This window comes from Ailuropoda melanoleuca, chromosome 3 (genome assembly GCF_002007445.2).
Source record: "Ailuropoda melanoleuca isolate Jingjing chromosome 3, ASM200744v2, whole genome shotgun sequence".
Classification (NCBI taxonomy): Eukaryota; Metazoa; Chordata; class Mammalia; order Carnivora; family Ursidae; genus Ailuropoda; species Ailuropoda melanoleuca.
The window spans coordinates 130,059,455-130,081,079 of record NC_048220.1 but is presented as its reverse complement, the minus strand read 5'-3'; the positions used below and the strand labels follow the sequence as shown (position 1 = coordinate 130,081,079).

General features: G+C 37.2%; 1 protein-coding gene and 1 pseudogene across 4 annotated transcripts in view; both read right to left on the bottom strand.

The window, feature by feature from the left end:
* Nucleotides 1–21,625, bottom strand: part of LOC100471557 (cadherin-12) — a 1,012,668-nt gene that overhangs the window by 316,617 nt on the left and 674,426 nt on the right. The window lies entirely within an intron of this gene.
* On the bottom strand, nucleotides 5,717–5,816 carry LOC117801657 (annotated as a pseudogene).

Genomic DNA, 21,625 nt, shown 5'->3' with positions numbered 1-21,625 from the left:
GGCCTGGAAGGGCAGATGTGATGATAGGAGAAGAGAAGGATGCAAGCTGAACTAGAAGGTAAGATGTTGGCAATCACATTTGGGAAATGAAGGAGTTGGCAGTATAGACACTCGGAGGGAGAAGAGCTTTCCAAGTAGAGTCATAACCTTAAAAAATTGAATTTGCTGGCGAAAGCATACCTCCCAGATTTACTCAAGAGAAGCTCTTGTAAACATGGAGAACAGAGGAGGGGCTAGCTGTGTGGGGTCCCCACATGAAGTAGCTCTTTCTAATATGGATCAGGGCTCATCAAGGACTAATCACACCACTCCACAACAATTACATTCACCAACACCTTTTTTAAAGGCCTATATTTGGCACCCAAAGTTATCAGTATAAAGGACTTGTATCTATTTCTGCACATGCTTATGTCCATTTCCAATTATATATACATAATAATATATAAAACTAATAGGCCCATTGATGATATGATTTCTTTACTCATATTCACAGAAGAATTCTTCTACTATTGTGGTATCATATTAATCATTTTTAGTTTTAAATTCCAGGAGCCAACATTACCTAGGTATTATATTTATGGAGTTGGAGAGAAAAGAACACATTGGAAAGATAAATAAAAACTGGAGAAAAATCTGCTATTGGGAGGCAGGTGGTATCACTTGGATCTTAAAATCTTATCCAGGCAGGAAGAACAGATTCTGGAATTGTATGCAAGAGGACAATAAATGGTCAATAGTATGACATGCGCTCACACCACTAAAGAAAAAAAAATCAGAATTTTATGAATCATTCCAAAATCTAAGCATTTGTTAGTCTTAATTATGAATGTTACTATATGAAACTCTCCTTAACCTGACCTTCCAGTATAATTTGCAAAGTATACTTGGTATTTCTAAAACCCTCTTACAACTCAGAACAGGCTTTACAACTTTTCTAAGTTTTGACAATACATACTCTATGAATTTTAGGCTTTGTTCTCGTATTTCGTTTATTAATTGGCACTCAAATTTTACTTAAAAGTTCTATATGGTCCAGTGTGTAGGACTGTGCATGCAAATCATATTAGACAAGATCATAAATTTGATAGAATTCTGAATCTTTATGTTGGTTTTCTGAGTCTCCTAGGACTGATTGATACACATTCATGCATTTTCTCTCTCCCCCCCTTCCTCTCTCTCCCTCCCACTCTTTACTCCCTCTCTCTCCCTCCCCCCTCCCCTCTTTCTCTCCACCCTGCCCCCAACGCTGGCAGTCTGAGTGTTGCTTTAGGACATTTACTAAATATACTACTATGCATTTCTCAGTGATTACGGACAATTAGATTCAATGACTGTTCTCCTTTATTATAAGTTCCCCTTAACATTTGTGATTTTAATTGTGGAAAATAACCATGCACATTCATGGATGTGTGCTCCTCTCAATCTGTCCCATCAATTTCCCAGGAGCAATTGGTGCAATTTAAATCTTCACCTAACTATTCTCCTTCCATCGTAATTGGTGGCATCTATTTTTAAAGTAAGGTCTGTTCTGTGCTGTTATTTTATTTTGGTAATTTATTGAGAACCCATTGCCCAAAACAGGCACATGGGTGCTATAAATAAAGCAGTCTAATAATTGCTGGAACAAAACTGGGCCCGATGGACAGGCAATGAACTCACATTAAGGTTAGGTTACAGATGTATCTGTAATTTCTCTGAATAACCTTTTTTATTTCTTCTTTTATACTACTGTGCATTTTATAAAATGATAATTTTGAAAGATAAGAACAATTTTATTTAAACAAAGAATAAAAGAGACATAGAATTTAAGGGATGTGTTGTTAAGTTACAGATTTAAATTAAAAAAAACAGAAATAAATGTGTGTTGATGGAAAAATTATTCATATGGAAGCAATGAGATTTCCACTGTAGAGCTAGAGAGAGTTCACATTTTAAAAGCTTGCTCCGTTTGTGGTAACTTTTTTTTGCTTTTTAAATTCAACTTAACCTTCCCTGTCCTCTAATACTAAATATAGTGCTTGCAGTCTTTTTTTGTTTTCATGCACAATTTAAACAAAATAATTTAGTGTTTTAGCTTGGCTCAGGAATTGTGAGTTCTAAGGACTGTTCATTTACAAAATGGTTTATGTAATTCACCTGCAATGTGAAAGTTCTGGAAATATGATGAAAAGTATGAAAGTTTTACTATACTTCATTTTATAATACAAAATATAAGGAGATTAAAAACAATTACACCTGCAAAGCGATTCTGAATTGATACATTTAAATGTTTTTTATCAGGGGCACCTGGGTGGCTCAGTCGTTAAGCCTCTGCCTTTGGCTCAGGGTGTGACCCTAGCATTCTGGGATCAAGCCCTGCATCAGGCTCCCCCAATGGGAGCCTGCTTCTTCCTCTCCCACTCCCCCTGCTTGTGTTCCCTCTCTCGCTGGTTGTCTCTCTCTGTGTCAAATAAATAAAATATTTAATGAAAATAAATGTATTTCTTTTTTATTTAGCAAAAATTTCTTTACTTTGTTGTCTTCGAATTCAGTGGAATCCTTTTTAAAATTGAGTTTAATGCATCAAATGCATGTTTGAATATGAGTACGATCAAACAGATTTTGAGCCATTTCTACAAGATCTTGATTTTAATTTTAATATCCATGCAGACAAAAGCTGCAATTTAATATTTTGTTTCACTGTCAATTTATTCTTCTCCAATTTTTGACATGACAAATCCCTTTTTATTTTCAGTTATTAACTTATACATATGTAGGATGTGTCTACGCATACAGAGAGACTAGATATCAATGGAAATCTAGTCAATTAACAAATGTTGTTCATCTTAATATCAATCATAAGCTGAAATCCTATAGACAAAATAGGTAACCAGATACTCTTTTACAACTTTTCTTCTAAAACTTTGAAGTTTTGATAAAATTTGTGTCATCTGCTTTTTCCCCTAATATTACTTCCCTCTGTTAAAAAACAGTAATAATAATTCTGGAGGGTTAACAACACTGTGATTTATTTATTCGACCCTTATGATTTATATAGTTATCAAAGCCATCTTCATATTAAACAACAAAAAGACTGCATTGACCAGTTAACATATGCTCTTTCGGGGGAGTATTCACAGTAGAAAGCCACTCATCAATTGGCAAAATGAGCATCACTAGTGAAGAGCCCGGATGCTTCAATTGTAAGAAGTCTGCGGGAAGCATGTGTGTTGCAGAACCTTGTGATAAGGCATCTGCAGTAACTGTCTACATCATGTTTCCATTTAGCTTGTGTCATCACTCTGTACACTTTCATCTGGTCCACAATTTGCACAAAAAGAAAGCAAGCCACAACAGCTCTTTAAATTCTGGAAATGTATGGTAAACTGTCAGTTTGCCTTCTATAAAGTTGTTTATCTCAGGATTTTACTTGGCACACAATTTCTCAATAAATGTAGCCCTCTTTCCCAAATGCAAAGGAAATCCCATTGATCAATGGGGATTGCAAGGCTTATCAACATCAAAATAGAGACAGCTTAATTTCTTAGATTAGCATTTGGCTCAAACCAGCAAAGGTTTCCTAAGAAATTACTATTAATATATTTAAGAGTATCCAACTTCTTTATCTTCCTCCCATCAGCCCGAAATATAAACCAAGGCCATGTGGCTGCATCTTAAACACGTACGAGCTTGAGAGCCATCCATTGAAAGCCTGTCTCAGTTCATAGATATGAGAGATTGTAATATTTTAACATTTCCTACGGCCAAGTCGTTAAGCAATAAAATGATCTTGGCACTTTCCTGCCAGTTCATCACGAAGAACTACTTTAGTTTTGCTTAGTCTCTTGATGAAACAAATGGAAGGCAGCTGCACCAAACGGCCTTTCAGAAACATGTTGCTAAACAAATCCCTGGAACTTTCACCCCTTTGCATGGCTAACTGAGATGGCTTGAAGCAGAGAAACCTAAAATGTATCAGCATAGAAAATCAAGTCTTAACTATTAGTGATTAAAATCATACAACTATCAGCTCATAATTCTAGTATCATTCTCGCATCCCACATTACCTCTATCCAAGATAAATCATGTGATGATTACTCAGCTAAAGATATATTTTGCATACTTTAGCACACTTGTCACACTATGTATATTAAACACATATTTCTGCTCACTAATTTATATTTTAATTTATATTCATTTTGTATTTAATTATATTTTAAAAGTTTTGATCACACAAGTAATGCCAAAAAGTATGCTGGATGGATAATTTCAAACAAGAGAGAAGAGTATAAAGTAAAAAGGTACAGTTCCATTTTCACATACATCCAATCTCATATTTTGGTACGTATTTTTTTAGACCATTCTCTGCGTGTGCATGTGTGTGTCTATGTGTATTTTTGTGTGTGCATATATAAGCTAAGAATTTTATTCTGCAAACTTAACAGCAAAAATCAACACATTTCTTTGTTACTGTTAAAATTTTTATTAAAATTGGATCAGATCTTGAGTCCTCAATATGCTATTATGTGAACTAAGAACTCCCCTCCCATCTCAGAGGAGATAGAAAGCCACAAAAGTCTCTTTAAAATTTTTATTTTAATCCCAGTATAGTGAATTTACAATGTTATATTAGTATCAGTTTATCAGTACGATAAAGTGATTTCAACAATTCTATACATTACTCAGTGCTCATCATAATGAGTGCACTGTCAATCCCCTTCACCTATTCTACTCATTCCCCTCACTCACCTCCCCTCCAGTAACCATCATGAGTTTGTTATCTATACTTAAGTCTCTGTTTTTTTGTCTCTTTTTTTCTTTGTTTTGTTTCTTAAATTCCACATATGAGAGAAATCATATGGTGTTTGTCTTTCTTTTACTGATGTAAGTCCCCAAAGTCTTGATCAGAACAGAATGTTTTTGGGAGAACCCCCCAAGCTTAGAACACACAAGTCACCAAGGACATGCTCTCCAGGCAAACTTACATCATCCCATGAACTGGCTGCCAATTCATGGATACCTGTCCCATACAGATTATATTTTCTCCTGCTTCAAAGAATTTACAGATGCTGTTCCCTCAGCCTGCCCAACTCATACTCCAGCACTTTCATTCAGCCTCCTCTTACCTTTCACCTCACCTTGAAAGCACACAGTTTTCTTATGGAGGCCTTCTTCGTCAACCCAGATGAAGTTAGAGTCTGCCCCCCTAGTGGACAACAAGACACTTGTATATCCACTTCTTAACACTTCTCAACACTTGTTTTTGCTGAATCTCCACTTTCCTACTAAACTATGATCTCCATGAGAGCAGGGCGTAGTGCCAGACATTTATTGCTAACTGAATAGATAATTTATTGAATATCAACTATGGTAAAGCAATGTACTGGGTGGTAAGAACAAAGTGATATATTCCAATAGCATGATTGTTTCTTTCTCATTGACCTTACTTTTCAGACAGACGTGAATAAAAAGTTACACCAATAATTACTTAATTAGAATGGTAGTAACATCTTAGAAGCGAAAGTGTATAGTGTCCACGTAAGTACAGGGAGAAAATCTGCTGAGAGAGGAGGGAATTTAGGGACATGCCCAGGAAGAAGTCACATTTAAGTTGAGACATAAAGAGTAAATAGGACTTTATCAGGAAAAGCTTAGCTCCTTAGTGGAATTGGGAGGTATGCAGAGTAAAGAGCTTAGGGAGCAACAGGTGATGGGTAGATACTGAAGAACAGTAGACTTAGGCCAGGCTGGCCAGTCAAGTTTTTATGTCATCCTTGTGTATGCTAATCTTTTCTGTATTGCTACAATTTTAGTATATGTGCTACTGAAGTGAGCACACCAAGGTTTTTATACTATTGAATATTTTCATCTTTTCCCTAAGAATAGGGGGGAGCTACTAAGCAGTATTAAGCAGGTGACTGATATGAGTAAATCTGCAACTAGCATATCAATAATGGTGAACTGGGCCAAGATGGTGAAAACAAAAAGAATTGAATTGGAAAATATTTTGGAGTTAAAATAGTAGTACTTAGTGGTTGACTGAATATGAAATGAAGGCTCTGGGTCAAGGAAGATAAAGTAAAAAATAATAATAAAAGCAATAGGTAACACTCATATAGCACTTGTTAGCACCTATCTTTATTTTAAGTGTTTCACATGTATCAGTTTGTTTATTTCACACACTAACCATATGACATAGTACTATTATTTTTCCAATATCATAGATAACAGAAGGGAAGTGCAGAGGTATTAAATAACTTGCCCAAAGTAACATGAGTCACTCTGCCATTTAGTAGAACTGGTATTCAAAGTTTAGTGGTTTGGCTCTAGAATTTATCACTCCAGGTTTTGTGGAATTAGAAGCTTAGTGGATGATTGTGACATAAATGGAAACAGAGAATATTGGAGAAGGAGTGAGTCTGGGTTAAAGTAAAAGACTTGAATTTTGGGTATGCTGAACTTGAGGTGCATTCTGTGATATGCAAGTGGAGGTGATAGGTCTGACAGTCTTTTTAAAGATTTTATTTATTTATTTGTCACAGAGAGAAAGAGAGAGAGGGGGAGAGAGAGCCCAAGCAGGGGGAGCAGCAGGCAGACGGAGAAGCAGGCTCCCTGCTGAGCAAGGAGCTTGATGCGGGATTCGATCCCAGGACTCTGGGATCATGACCTGAGTCAAAGGCAGATACTTAACCGACCTAGCCACCCACGTGTCCTGATAGGTCTGACAGTATAAGTGGAATGTAAGCAGGAGATATCATTCTGGGACTCATCAGGGTGTAGACGACAACTAAAGTCATGGGATAAATGAGATCATTCAGAGTGACGGTGCAGTACAAGAAGATAAAGTCTGTGCTGTGGAGAGGAAGAGGGACTGGCATAGGGCTCTGAGAAGGAAGTGCCTCCTGAGTAGTAGAAGGAAAAAAAAAAAAAAGCAATGGGAAAAGGCTGTCAAAGAGCCAAAGAAAGACCTTTGTCAAGGTCTTTGTCAACTGGTACATTGTATGTTCTAAGAATATTTATTGACTTATTGATTGTTCATTAGGCTACACTTGAGCATCTATATATTTTTACTAGGATGTTCTCAGATCTCTCCAGTTCATGCATAAATCTATGATAGGTCAGTTCCTTCACCCTAGTAAGAGCAAAATTTTAGGAAGTAATAAACTATTTTCTCTAGAGCATAATATGTTCTTTCTGCATCCACTAACTGATACAGAAATATATTTGATCTCTAAGATCTAAATCACAGTAAAGCTTGAAAGTCATACCTATTGGTTAAAGTCCAATACCTTTCCAAAAAATAAGCAGATCTGAGCTAATGTTAATCTTATCCAACTAATATTTGAAAAGGATCTTTGATATCTCTTTCCACCACGTTATACCATTTTAATTAATGTACTACTAATGGTAATGGCAATATTTACAATTTTACATACAAGTATAATGGAGACACAGATATAAACTGTTTCAATTATTTTTGTCCTCATGGTCAATGCCCCATGGTCCGAAATTTAATTAAATTTTTTGCATTAATGGTAAAATGGAAAATTGGGATTGAAGTAAGCAGTGTATTTTATTTGTTACAAAGAGGTTCCTGCCCTATATCCAATTTTAACCAATTATAATGCTTTACTTATTTAGATTAATTAGTAGGAATTATATAAACATTTCTCCTCAACTCACAACATTTTCATAAGGTAAAAGTAGAAATCTGTCTCCTGCATAGCGGTACCAATAATCTGATATCAGTTATGTATGTATGTGCCAGAAACAGTTCAAAACACAGTCCAAATTAAATTTATGTAATTAAATATATAGATTCAGAATGAGGTGTCAGATTTTACGGAAAATGTAGATAAATGCACTGCAATTATATTTAAATTGAGCTAAATTTACCTGACATCAAAAACATGAGACTGTCTGATATAACCATTTCGCAGGATTGTAAATTAGTCCCTGAAAATGTTTTTCATCTTATTATTTTGACCTCCCAAACAGCGAATGTGTAGGGAGAGACGCAGAGTTGCTTCTCAGCTTATATTCTCTCCTTTTGAAGACATATATGAATATCTGAATGAATGTCTAAATTGTGAATTCTAGAAAGCTTCAGAGAAATTTTATTTAAATATCTTATCTAATTATGAAATATTTGTAATATTAGCTTAAGTAAAATTTTCAACCATATAATTCAATGTTTTCTCTAGATTCCTAGAAAAATTAATTACAAACAAAGCTAAGAGAAAGAAAAATCCTAATAACTTACATAGTGTATTTTATCATACAGTATCCAATGTTTTGTAAATACATAGATATCTATTTCTTTTTCCTTCTTCAATTATCCATTCTCTCCTGTGCCACCATTTTATTTCTTTCTTCCAAGACATCCCCACAAGCTTTTGAACAATGCTGAGGTTTTGTCTGTGCATCTTTAAAATTTATAGAACTCGTTCATTATTTCTAATCTAAGAAATCTTGGTAAACCGTTGACTTTCCCTTATAAAAATATGGGGTCACCACTCATGCCATTCCACATTTCACATTAGGGACCACATTAAGGCAAGTCACCACCCTCTCTCTCTTGAATTACTACAGTAGCTTCCTAAATTGTTTCCTGCCTTTCACATTAAAATAATTTCTTCCTACTAAAGCGAATAATTATTTTAAAATGTAAATCAGATTATGTTCTCCCCTGCTTGCCACCCTCCACTGGCATCCCAACACACTCAGAAAAAGAGAATCGGCAATTTTTCATGGTAGCTAAAGGAATATAAGATCCAGGTGGGTTGTGCCTGCGTCTCTAGATTTGATTGCTTTCTTTCCCCTTTGCTTTCTGTGCTCTAGTTCTGCTGACCGTCTCCCTGTTTCTTAAACAGGTAAGGCCCATCTCTGCCTCATGATGTGACTTTTCTCTGCCCTCTGCCAGGAAAATCCTTTCTCAAATCAGTTTTATAAGCCTGGCCCAATACCCTCTTTCTTTTTTTTTTTTTAATGTTTTTTATAATGTTAGTCACCGTACAGTACATCCCTGGTTTCTGATGTAAAGTTCAATGATTCATTAGTTGCGTATAACACCCAGTGCACCATGCAATACGTGCCCTCCTTACTACCCATTACCAGTCTATCCCATTCCCTCACCCCCCCGAACCCCTCAGTTTGTTTCTCAGAGTCCATAGTCTCTCATGCTTCATTCCCCCTTCTAATTACCCCCCTTTCTTTAACACTTTCTTCCTATACCGATCTTCCTAGTTCTTATGTTTCATACATGAGAGAAATCATATAATAATTGTCTTTCTCTGCTTGACTTATTTCACTTAGCATTATCTCCTCCAGTGCCGTCCATATTGCAGCAATTGTTGAGAACTCGTTCTTCTGATAGCTGAGTAATAATCCATTGTATATATGGACCACAGCTTCTTAATCCAGTCATCTGTTGAAGGGCATCTCGGCTTCTTCCATGATTTAGCTATTGTGGACAATGCTGCCTATGAACATTGGGGTGCATATGGCCCTTCTCTTCACTACATCTGTATCTTTGGGGCAAACACGCAGTAGTGCAATGGCTGGGTCATAGGGTAGCTCAATTTTTAACTTTTTAAGGGACCTCCACACTGTTTTCCAGATTGGCTGTACCAACTTGCATTCCCACCAACAATGTAGGAGGGATCCCCTTTCTCCACATCCACTCCAACAATTGTTGTTTCTTGCCTTGTCTATTTTTGCCATTCTAACTGGTGTAAGGTGGTATCTCAGTGTGGTTTTGATTTGAATTTCCCTGATGGCTAACGATTTTGAACATTTTTTCATGTGTCTATTAGCCATTTGTATGTCTTCATTGGAAAAGTGTCTGTTCATATCTTCTGCCCATTTTATGATTTGTTTATTTGTTTCTCGTGTATTGAGTTTGAGAAGTTCTTTGTAGATCTTGGATACCAGTCCTTTATCTGTGGTGTCCTTTGCAAATATATTCTCCCATTCCGTGGGCTGTCTCTTAGTTTTTTTGACTGTTTCCTTGGCTGTGCAGAAGCTCTTTATCCTGATAAAGTCCCATAAGTTCATTTTATCTTTTATTTCTCTTGCCTTTGGAGATGTGTCGTGAAAAAGGTTGCTCTGGCCGATGTCATAGAAGTTGTTGCCTATGTTCTCCTCTAGAATTTTGATGGATTCCTGTCTCACATTGAGGTCTTTCATCCATTTGGAGTTTATTTTTGTGTATGGTGTGAGAGAGTGGTCAAGTTTCATTCTTTTGCATGTAGCTGTCCAATTTTCCCAGCACCATTTATTGAAGAGACTGTCTTTTTTCCACCGGATGTTTTTTCCTGCTTTATCAAAGATTAGTTGCCCAAAGAGCCGAGGGTCCATTTCTGGGTTCTCTATTCTGTTCCATTGGTCGATGTGTCTGTTTTTGTGCCAGTACCATGCTGTCTTTGTGATCACAGCTTTGTAGTACAGCTCGAAATCCGGCATTGTGATGCCCCCAGCTTTGTTTTTCCTTTTCAACAGTTCCTTGGAGATTCGGGGCCTTTTCTGGTTCCATACAAATTTAAGGACTATTTGTTCCAGTTCTTTGAAAAATGTCCTCGGTATTTTGATCGGGATAGCATTGAAAGTGTAGATTGCTCTGGGTAGTATGGACATTTTAACTATGTTAATTCTTCCAATCCATGAGCATGGAATATTTTTCCATCTTTTTATGTCTTCCTCAATATCTTTCAAAAGTGATCTATAGTTTCTAGGATATAGGTCCTTTACGTCTCTGGTTAAGTTAATTCCAAGGTAACGCATGGTTTTTGGTGTTATTGTAAATGGGATGGATTCCCTAATTTCTCTTTCTTCAGTCTCGTTATTCGTGTATAGAAATGCAACTGATTTCTGGGCATTGATTTTGTATCCTGCCACCTTACTGAATTGTTCTATAACTTCTAATAGTTTGGGAGTGGATTCCTTTGGGTTTTCCATATAGAGTATCATGTCATCTGCAAAGAGAGACAGTTTGACTTCTTCTTTGCCGATTTGGATACCTTTGATCCCTTTTTGTCTTCTGATTGCTGTTGCAAGGACTTCTAGTACTATGTTGAATAATAGTGGCGAGAGTGGGCATCCTTGTCGTGTTCCTGATCTTAAGGGAAAGGCTTCCAGCTTTTCCCCATTGAGAATAATGCTTGCAGTAGGCTTTTCATAGATGGCTTTTATGAGATTGAGAAATGTACCCTCTATTCCTACACTCTGAAGGGTTTTAATCAGGAAAGGATGCTGTATTTTGTCAAATGCTTTTTCTGCATCAATTGAGAGGATCATATGGTTCTTGAGTCTTTTCTTGTTGATATGATGTATCACATTGATTGATTTGCGAGTGTTGAACCATGCTTGCATCCCAGGTATGAATCCCACTTGGTCATGATGGATAATCCTTTTAATGTACTGTTGGATTCTATTAGCAAGGATCTTGTTGAGGATTTTGGCATCCATATTCATTAGAGAAATCGGTCTGTAATTCTCCTTTTTGAGGGGGTCTTTGCCTGGTTTGGGGATCAAGGTAATATTAGCCTCATAGAATGAGTTTGGTAGCTTTCCTTCTGTTTCTATTTTTTGAAATAGCTTTAGGAGAATAGGTATTATTTCTTCTTTGAATGTTTGGTAGAATTCCCCAGGAAAACCGTCTGGGCCTGGAGTTTTATTATTTGGAAGGTTGTTTATCACTGACTCAATTTCTTCATAGTTAATTGGCCTATTTAAGAAATCTATTTCTTCCTGTTTCAGTCTTGGTAGTTTATAGGTTTCCAGGAAGGCCTCCATCTCTTCCAGATTGTTTAGTTTTTTGGCATATAGCTGTTGATAAAAGTTTCTAATAATCCTTGCAATTTCAATGGTGCTGGTCGTGACCTCTCCCTTTTCAGTCATAATTTTAATAATCTCAGTCCTTTCTCTTTGTTTTTGGACAAGTTTTGCCAGTGGTCTATCAATTTTATGGATTCTCTCAAAGAACCAGCTTCTAGTCCTGTTGATCTGCTCTACTGTGGTTCTGGTCTCTAATTCATTGATTTCTGCTCTAATCTTGGTCAACTCCTTCCTTGTCAGTGGGTTAGGCCTGTCCCTCTGTTGCTGTTCCAGTTTCTTGAGGTGAGAATATAGAAACTGCATTTTAGATTTTTCTATTCTTTTGAGTGAGGCTTGGATGGCTATGTATTTCCCCCTTAGGACTGCCTTTGCAGTATCCCATAGGTTTTGGACCGTTGTGTATTCATTCTCGTTGGTCTCCATAAATTGTTTAATTTGTTTTTTGATTTCCTGGTTTATCGAGTCATTCTTGAGCAGGATGGTTCTTAGCCTCCAAGTGTTTGAGTTTCTTCCAGGTTTTTCCTTGTGGTTGAGTTCCAATTTCAGAGCGTTGTGGTCTGAGAATATGCAGGGGATAATTTCAATCTTTTGGTATTGGCTGAGACCTGTTTTGTGTCCCAGAGCATGATCTATTCTTGAGAATGTTCCATGGGCATTTGAATAGAATGAGTATTCTTTGGTTCTGGGGTGTAGTGTTCTATATATATCTATGAGGTCCAACTCGTCGAGTATGGCATTCAAAGCCTTTGATTCTTTGCTTAGTTTTTGCCAGGGTGTTCTGTCTATTTCTGATAGTGGGGTGTTGAGGTCCCCTACTATTACTGTGTTCTTATCTATATGTCTCTTTATTTTGGTTAAGAGTTGGCTTGTGTATCTTGCTGCTCCCCTGTTGGGGGCATATATATTAATAATTGTCATATCCACTTGTTGAATACTTCCTTTAAGAATAATATAGTGCCCTTCTGTATCTCTCTCTATGGCCTCTAGTTTAAAATCCAGTCTATCTGATATGAGAATTGCTACTCCAGCTTTCTTTTGAGGTCCATTTGCGTGGAAGATGGTACTCCATCCCCTTACTCTAAGTCTGAATGCATCTTTGGGTTCAAAATGAGTCTCTTGTAGACAGCAAATGGATGGGTCATGTCTTTTTATCCAATCTGCAACCCTGTGGCGTTTTATGGGAGAGTTTAAGCCATTTAGATTGATAGAGATTATTGACAGATATGATTTTAATGATGCCATTTCTCTTTAAAGTCTTTGTATCGGTTGTGACTTGCTGCTCTGTATCACTCTTGGGGCCTTTTTACCTTTATAGAGCCCCCCTTAATATCTCCTGTAGGGCTGGTTTCGTGGTTACGAAATTGGTTAATGATTGGCGATTTTGGAACGTCTTTATTTCTCCATCAATTCTGAATGACAGCTTTGCTGGATAAAGGATCCTTGGCTGCATGTTTTTCTCTGAAAGAGCTTTAAAAATGGCCCCCCAACCCTTTCTCTCATTCCAGGTCTGTGTAGAAAGGTCTGACGTAATTCTGATACCTTTGCCTTGGTACGTGAGAAATTTCTTTGCCCTGGCCGCTTTCAATACCGTATCCTTGGATCTAATATTTGCGAATTGCACTATGACATGCCGTGGCGTAGGTTTGTCCTGGTTGAGCTTGGATGGGGTCCTCTCTGCCTCTTGGATACGAATGTTTGTTTCCCTTGCTAGATTAGGGAAGTTTTCAGCTACAATTTGTTCAAATATCTCTTCTAGACCTCTGTTTTTCTCCACCTCTTCAGGGATGCCGATGATTCTGACATTGGATCGTTTCATAGAGTCAGTAATCTCCCGTATTCTACATTCATGGGCATGGATTTTTTTAAGACCAGCTTGTATTTTCGTTTTCTCTTCTACTAACCCATCCTCCAATTCGCTGATACATTCTTCTGCCTCATTCACCCTGGCCGTCAGAGCCTCTAGTTTTGACTGAATTTGGCTCATAGAATTTTTAATTTCTGCCAGGTTCGCTCTCATTTCTGCCCTTAGAGATTCTATATTCTCATTAACATTTTCTTTAATACTTTTTTCCAGTCTACACATCATCTTGAGCATTGTTACTCTGAATTCCATTTCTGATAATTTGGTTATATCCATATCCATTAGTTCTGTGGCAGAGGCCACAGACTTATTGTTTTTTCTTTGCTGGGGGGCATTTCTCCTTCTCGTCATTCTGATGGGGAAAGGGCACGGGGTTGTCCAGAGCCCAAATTATTGACCGGACCCAGGCCAGGCGCCCTTGTTTTATAGGGATCTTAGGGATGTGGACTTCTTGATTTTTCAGCCTGCCTTCTGGGGGAGGGGCCTGCCGCACCGGTACTCAGGCAACCCTGTTTGGGTAGAGTCTCCATGTCCCCTGCAAGGGGGGATGGGCACACTGCGAGCCGGTATTTCCAGGCTTTTATTCTCTGGCGGCTTTCCCTGGCGGTTTGCTGTGCCTCTTCTGAGAGTCAGAGCAGCAGTGGCCGAATCTCAGCCTCTGTCACAGAACAGAGGGATCACGGACGTTCTCCACTGATGTTGTGGCCACTTTAACTCTATTTCTGTTGGTGCTGCTCAACCCTGCAGCGTCCCGGGATGTGCGCCCCACATCCGGTGTCCCAGCCCTTGCTTCCAGGGCCGGGACATCTCTGTCCTTTGTGTTTCTAACACCGCCAGCCACCTACCGCCAGCCGCCAGCTGCCCCTGCGTGCACCCGGTCTCAGTCTGGTTCCAGTGAGCGCACCAGAGCTCCGGTTTTCAGTCCGGTGGCACGCGTTCCCTGGCTCACGGTCTCAGTCTGCTCTCTCGTGGGTGCAGGCCTGCGAGTCCACCCGCTCCCCCGTGCAGGTGGCCACCACTTCCCGGTGCACGAATGCGTTGGCTCCCTCCCCCTTCCGTTTATCTTCAGATATCTGTGCGGGGTTTCACGCCTCCCCGCTTTGTACCTCAATACTCAGCGCTGGAGATGTTCATTTGTAGAGATCCAGATGTATCTTCCTGCGTCTCAGGCTGATTCCGTGGATGTTCAGAATGTTTTGGTACCTATCCAACTCGACTCAGGGGACTGGCTTAAAAATGGGTCCCCTACTCCTCTGCCATCTTAACTCCCCCCCAATACCCTCTTTCAAACAGCCTGTCACTTATTCATCTTGCTCTAGCTTTAATTTTGTTATCACTACTTATTATCACATGCATCTATTTTCCTTCCAAAGAATTCTCTCTTGCTAGAATGCAAGCTCCTTGAAATCAGGCTCTTTTCTTTTCTTCTTTCTTTGCTTCTTTCTTTTTTTTTTTATTTTCTTTTTTTCTCTTTCTCTTTTTTCTTTTTTTTTTTGTTATTGTTATATGCATCCAACATAATGAATGATCACTACTAAAGACTTCTGATTATCTTGTGACTGTTCTTATTTCTATTCTCCAATTGAGAAAAAAATCGCAACCTTTTCACATTTTAAGCTAATAATTTTGGACTTTTTTACCAAGTAAAATATAAAATTAGAAACAGATAATACTTTATTCAAATGGTAATCATTTACATTCAAATTACCTTGATTCAGATGGTAATCATTTTTTATTTTCTTATTATGTATGCATTGGAGTGTCAATTGAAATTATTGTGTTTTTCAAGTTTTGTGAAATTTACAGCGTATGTAATTTTTTCAGTACTATCCGCTCAAATAAAGTATATATACATATATGTATATATATTTATATAATCAAACTAGATTATGGCAACCTTGTAAAATTTAACTGAATTTCCAGGTAAGAAGTCTATGTTTATATTATAAAAAGAGGAGTAGAATCCTAGAGCTGACTTGAAGCACAGAAGAAAATGCTAAAACTTTAAGCAGTTTACATTCTATATCTAAAGAGTTGAGGGACTCTGGGAACATGGGGATTTATTTATTTATTTTTATTTATTTTTTTAAGTAACCTCTTCCTGCAACATGGGGTTCAAATGCACTAACCCTGAGATGAAGAGTTGCATGATCTACTGGCTGGGCCAGCCAGGTGCCCTGAGAACATGGTAATTTAAATTCAATTTTTGGGGACACCTGGGTGGCTCAGTTAGTTAAGCATCTGCCTTTGGCTCAGGTCATGATCCCCCACGTCACACTTTGCTCAGTGGAGTGTCCGTTTCTCCCTCTGCCTCTGCATGCCAATCCCCCTGCTTGTGCTCTTTCTCTCTCTAAATGTCAAATAAAATAAATAAAATCTTAAAAAAAGATAAAATGAATTCAATTTTCTTCAACCCCATGTTAAGGGAATCATCTTTTGTGAGAAAATAGTTTTTACCATTTGTGATAAAATCCTGTATTAAAATCATATATACACAATTATGTAAATATACTTATGGTATGTATGTGTGTAAGTACACACATACAATATATTTAATTAAGTTATCAAAATTTATACAAGGTCATAAACTAGTTATTAGAGAATCGATGATGGTATCACATTGTCTTTTTGTGAGGTCTCTGTTCTTTCCATTAGATTTTTCAGCTTATTCATGAGGGAGGTGTCTGATTTTTTACTAAAATACTATGAATGATGGTGACTCAAGCTATCACCTTGATTCCAACAGGTGCCGAAGAAATTCACATTGACTCCAAATAAGTGAAACTCTAAATTAGCTATTCCCATTGTGATGCTTTTACCCACAATGAGTTTTTATAGATAGCTATTTTCTAACTCTTCCTAAAAATAAATACACTTATCCATTCATTTCTTAGACCACTTAGATATGTAAAGGAATAGAGACAAAGGAAGAAGGGGATGGGAATGCTGGCTAAATGAACATGAAAATATTCAGTAAAGTATTTCATTTCTAACATAGTGTAAAGTATAGCAGAAAGTACTTTGTTGAACCAACACAGTTTCAAGGCAGTCACATAGTAGGGTTGCAGTGGGTATGAAATAAACATTTTTTTGGCAGAATGAAATAAAGTGTTGATAAGGGAATTAATTATCTGACTCACAGATGAGCAGGGAAAGAGAAGATCTAAGAGTTGAGACTAAAAGTATAGAAATTTCTGAAGCACAACATAGCTCAGACATGCAATCTGAATGTATTCCAATTCAGTGCCTTTCGATAGACACACAGTGATTGTCAACCTCTTTTCATCATACAAACAAAACAAAACAAAAAAATTTAAAAAAACCCTCTTACCATTTATACATTTTTCAAACATGAAAATGTGCCTGAATTACACAGAGCACACCACTCAAATATGATTCTAGTGGCTGCAAACAATTTTAATAACATGCAAAACATTCAATATATTTTTAACACTAGAATTCCAATCAATATTTGCTAATGAAGTAAGCAGCAACCCCAAAACACCTTTGAAATACTCTTAGCAGTCACTATAATGCAAATTCTGTTTATGCTTTATATAAGTTTTTAATCTAGTAGCAATGTAAATGAAATATATATGATGTAACTTATATTAAGTATTCAAGTGGAAGTCCCTATAACATCACCAGAAAAGCATTCTTGTGATAGGTATTTTCATGTTTTCCCTCATATCAATTAGTACTGTATTTTCAACTTTTCATACAGTTTAACAACAGATTGAATAAAGGACTTAGAGTTTAACACAAAATGAATATATGTTTTGCGCAATTTTTTTAAAAAGAAGGTATAGACACAATAACTTGAGAACAAAAAGCTATTTGTAACTTTTCATCTTATGGCCCTCATCCCATTATGTTTATCTCATTTTCCCATTATTATAGACCTTTAGCTACCCCAATTGAGGGAAGGGGGCATGGCAACGTAGTAACTAGAAAATAAATCGTGTGTGAGAGGGACATATATGTTTTTATTCAAAGACATTTTAAAATATTGAAAATGTTCCCAAATTGATGTTTACTTTTAACATTTCTTAATATAGATAAAAATCAATTATGTATTCAAAGTGGGAAGACAGGTGGATTTGCTTTTATAATAAAGCAGTGCTGAGATGGGTCCTTCTTTGAACAGTTACATCATCTTTACTTTGTATCACTTGAAAGCAACAGCGTCCTGGGAGGCTATGAATTTTCTATTTACACACCCACATAAACAAGCCAACACCATATGAAATAGGGCTAGCTTAGCCATAACCTCAGGGAGGTCCAGAAATGATGTTTACTGCAAATGGGTATGTATAATAAATGTATCTATAGGTACATTTTTACAATATTATTTCTCCAAATGTGGTCTTAGGGAAACTTAACTTTGTGCATCCAGTCTTAGCTCCCCAGAAATTCATCTATTGTAAAAATTAGGTAATACCTTATTCCCATATTTGTTATTATTTATGATTCCATACCCTATTTTTATTCCATAAAAGACCTTTTGATAAAATTTAATTCTGGGGCCATTTTCATAGTGAACCAATGCTGTTCTATGAACAATTGCCAGTTTATTTTTATCTCAAGGAGCAGATTAGGGATGTGTCCTCAGCTTTTCACCCAGTCGATAATACTTTCTGATTCTCTTTTGATGATGTTTGTTTTCTCTTTCCCTGCTCTAGACTCATCATTAAAATCTAAGGTAAACTATTAATGAAGTGGAGTGAGCAGAATTCCCATCTACTCTATCAAGTGCAGAGAGGGAACTATAGTCACCAGGATTTGCTCTGTCAAGAAAAAAAAAAAAATCACTAGAAACAGGCAATGATTATTCATGACAAGTACTTAATCTTTTTTAGAGATTATTATTTTTTAAAGACATATTTATTTTATTTGAGAGACAGCGCACGTGCATGTGTGCAAGCGAGTGTGCTGGGGAGGGGCAGAGTCTTAAGCAGACTCTGAGCTGAGTTCAGAGCCCAGGGATGATCTCACAACACTGAGATCATGACCTGAGCTGAAACTGAGTCAGACGCTTAACCCACTGCACCACCCAGGAGCCCCTAGAGATTATTATCCATAGCACTTATCAGGCAGTAAGAAAGATATTCATGGTAAGATCTTAGAGACATATGATTTCTGGTTTTGCATCTTGGCTGTCTCATACCCCTGACTTCTACCCTCAAATACCCAAATTGTGTTCTTTTTCTCTGCTGTTTGATTTCCTAACCGTTACGTCAGCTCCTTTGGGATTTTGTTCCTATACAGCTCTCTTTTCATCACCACCACCTACAAATCCAGCAAGTACTTAAAGCCTTGTCTTGTGACTGGAAGTATGATGCTTGCTTGGATTTCCTTATGTCAACTGCCTACACCTTTGAGCCTCATCCATCTGCCACTACTGCTACTTCTATAACTAAGAACTGCCATTTATTAAGCATTTGCTGTATTTCAGGCACCATTTTAAGTTCTTTACTTACATTGTCTCACTTAGGCTCACGGCTTTCTGGGTTGTGCATGATGTATAGCCCCTATGTTCTTTCACTGAAATGATCATAGATTTTGGTTCAGTTTTATTTACTTTCATTTATTGTATTTATTGTATTGTATTTATTGTATTTTTTCCAGCTTTATTGAGATATAATTGACACACCACATTGTGTAAGTTTCAGGTGTACAATGTGTTGGTTTGATACATTTAAAAATTGCTGAGTAATTACCACCATAGAACTAATATTTTGAGAAATGACTACTATCACACAGCAGAGACAGAACTGCATTTGAAGATGTCTGTATTAGTTTCCTAGAACTGCGATGACAAATTACCACAAATTTTGTGGTTTAAATAACATAAATGTATTTTCCCACAGTTTAGGAAGCCAGAAGTCTAGTATCAAGGTGTCTACAAAATTGGTACCTTCTGAAGGCTCTTAAGGAAAGTCTCTTTCTTTTCTTTCTTTCTTTCTTTCTTTCTTTCTTTCTTTCTTTCTTTCTTTCTTTCTTTCTTCTTTCTTTTTCTTTCTTTAAGATTTTATTTATTTGAGAGAGAGAGAAAGAGAGAGAAAGAGAAAGCACAAGCAGGGAGAGGGACAAAGAAGGAAGGAGAAGCAAACTCCCTGCTGAGTAGGGAGCCAGACACTGGGCTGGATCCCAGGACCCAGAGATAATGACCTGAGCCATGGGCAGACACTTAGGCAACTGAGCCACCCAAGCGCCCCAAGGAAAGTCTGTTTCATGTTTCTCTTCTAGCTTCTGGTGATTGCCAGCAATTATTCGTGCTCCTTGCTCCTTTATTCACGACAAGTACTTAATCTTTTTTAAGAGATTTTCTATTTACACACCCAATATGTAACCTATTGTCATGTGGCCTTCTTCCCATTGTGGCTCCAGCCATGTCTCTGGATCCAAATATCGCTCTCTCTCTTTTTTAAATTATCTGACTAATTATCAGATTGAGGGCCCACCCTAATCCCGTATGACCTTATATTAACATGATTACATCTGCAAATAACCTTATTTCCAAATAAGATCACCTTCACAGGCACCAGGGATTAGGGCATTAACACATCTCTTGGGGTGACTAAATTCAACCCAATACAATGTCTGATTTCAAACTGCATTTTATATAGTACGTTCCTATAAACTATGCTGTACAGCTTTACTGGGTATCTCCCTTTCAAAGCCCTGCCGTGGTCTCCACCAAAATGTTTCCTGTATTTATTTCATATGCCTTGTCCTGTATGTTTTCCTAGACCCAATTTCAAGCCTTCCTTAACAAGAATTTGGAAAAAAATCCCATCTTATAGAATCACTCAGCTAACACAAAATAAGCAATTTTTCCATGACTGTCTAGTTCTGTTGCTTCTTCTGCCTTGTGACTTCTAGGCATCTCTGGCTTGAGTTTCAGTAGAGTGTCTATACCTACCACACATCTGATTTGATGGTCCCCAAACTCGATAGACTGCAAGTCAGTAAGTGAACAAAACCACTTTGATTAATTTTAGATAATTCATTCATAAATTAGTGTATTCAATAAATCTTTCATTCACATACAACATACATACACACACACGCACGCACATATGCACACACACACACACACACACACCAATGACCCTTGATTAAAACCTCAGAGATACCCTTATCTTTTCATATTTGTATCTATATCAACTCAGTTGTGAATATTTTCTGTTTGTAAATTTTTTTTTTGTAAAATCTGCCCTCTCCATTCTTTCTTGATATGCTTGGCCTCCCTGTCTACTCTGGCTTTCTGACCTGACAACTTTTATTAATTATTCACAAAGTTAGTTAATATTTACTACATATTTAAAACCCACCTGTTTTACTATTTATTATATAGCAGTCATGCCTTCTGAAAAGAAAGTAGGCCCCTCACAATGAAGTATATAATATAACATCCTTCTGGTTATACATCCCACCATACGATGCAGTCAGTACTCAATAACTGTTAATATGCATAGCAAAAATAATTTAAATATATATATTACATATAAAATTATATATATAATTTATGTATAGCTATGCTTGTCATTAGTTATCAGAGACAACTGTAGCTTTTTAAGAACTTAAGAAAACTAAAATCTCTTCTAGGTATGGAATGGCCAAGAAAAACTCAATTAGTCTTTTTTGTTACTAAATTACAGATAAAAAATTTTTCAGGCATAAGTGTTAGGGCAGACAGAGCTGTGTTTAGTTAGATGTTCTAATAGAGTCGTACCTTTGCTAGTGCCTTGGTTAGCAAAAAGTTGTACCCCCTACATAGACAAATCAGAAAAACAGACCAGCTGTAGTGGCCTCAAGGTGAAGAGCATGTGGCTTGGTGATGGGAGCAGAGATGGCAGCTCAATCTTAAAGGCTCCTTCCATAGGATGCCATTGTGCAATGCACACATTGAACAACCTCACAGGGTGGTCCTGGCTTTAGCTCAAA